We start from the raw sequence: 1,599 nt of genomic DNA, 5'->3' as shown, positions 1-1,599 counted from the left end.
CTGAGTTCAAATTCCGCCGAGGTCGACTTTGCCTTTCATCCTTTCGGGGTCGATAAATTAAGTACCAGTTACGCACTGGGGTCGATATAATCGACTTAATCCGTTTGTCTGTCCTTGTTTGTCCCCTCTGTGTGTAGCCCCTTGTGGGCAGTAAAGAAATAGGTATTTCGTCTGCCACTACGTTCTGAGTTCAAATTCCACCGACATCGACTTTGCCTTTCATCTTTTTGGGACTGATTGAATAAGTACCAGTTACGCACTGGGGTCGATGTAATCGACTTAAATTTGAGGCCGTGTGCTTCTAGTAGAAAGGATTATTACTATTATTATCAAGGCGGTGAGCTGGCAGAAACGTTAGCACACCGGACGAAATACTTAGCAGTATTTCGTCTGTCTTTACGTTCTAAGTTCAAATTCCGCCGAGGTCGACTTTGCCTTTCATCCTTCCTGGGGTCGATCTAAGTGAAGACCTTAGACCACTTGAACCTTTTATCAGTTGAGAGCAGAAGGCTCGCAAATGGGTTGTTTCTCTGCAAACAAAACAATGTGGCATTTTGCTCTGTCATTATGTGCTACCGTCCCGTTTTGGAGACAGATGTGGTCCGGGATTCTTTTTATGTTTTCTGGTCTGATCTGGAGAAGCATCTCCAGGTCAACCACGAACCAGTCCTCTCTGGCAGTTTTTGTCACCTCTATCGGGACGGTATCTGTCCCTTACTCGATTACGCATCCCAGAAGACACAACATATCAAGATCTGGTGGAATCATGGGAATGTGGACGCGTGCAATTCTTTTTACCATGTGAGAGTGTTACATAATGACCTCGCTGGTTTTGAAAGGGGTCATTAAGTGCTTCATAGTGAGGGCTTCCGACTTAAAAAGCATCGAAATGGTGCCGTATTGTCTGCCCCTCGCTATGTACTCGGTGTCATCCTTATACATCTTAGCGCAACTTCAATATCTGCGTTTGCTATTAAAACTGCTTTCTTCCTCTCTGCTGAGATGCAATTGAACAGCACCGTTTTTTTCTCCACTGCTTCAATAGCTTCTGAAGGTTAGTCAGGTTGGCCCAGGTTTGATCGTGATTAATGAGTTTCCAGGCTTAGGCCAACTTTTCGTCTTTGCTTGTGAGGTCTAGGCTGAATCGTGGTCTTATTCTGGCTGCTGCCGCTGGGAAAGTGTTTTTTTTTGTTGTTGTTGGAAATATTGGTATCGTATTTGCTGTTGTTTGCAGTTGCTGCTACTTTTACTGCTGCTTCTGTTGTTGTTGTTGTTGTTGTTGACATTGTTTTGGTTGGTGTTGTTGACTCGTTTGCTGTCGTTGTTGCTGTTGTTACTATCGCTGCTACTGCTACCATTGCTGTCTCTCTTATTGTTGATATTGCTACCACTACAACTACTGCTGCTGCTGCTGGGACTGGTTGTAGCGGTGGAAATAGTGTTTTCGCTTGTGTTACTGTGTTTGTAATTTTCTTCTCTTGTTTCTGCGGAGGTAAAGGGGAGAAAAGAAGGGGAATTCATTTTCATACGTTTCACGTGCACTATTGCTCTGATTTTTGTTGTTGTTCTTGCTGCTGCTGCTGCTGCTGCTGCTGCTGC

The sequence above is a fragment of the Octopus bimaculoides genome, chromosome 17 (genome assembly GCF_001194135.2).
Source record: "Octopus bimaculoides isolate UCB-OBI-ISO-001 chromosome 17, ASM119413v2, whole genome shotgun sequence".
Lineage (NCBI taxonomy): Eukaryota > Metazoa > Mollusca > Cephalopoda > Octopoda > Octopodidae > Octopus > Octopus bimaculoides.
Note: the sequence above shows the minus strand (reverse complement) of the source record.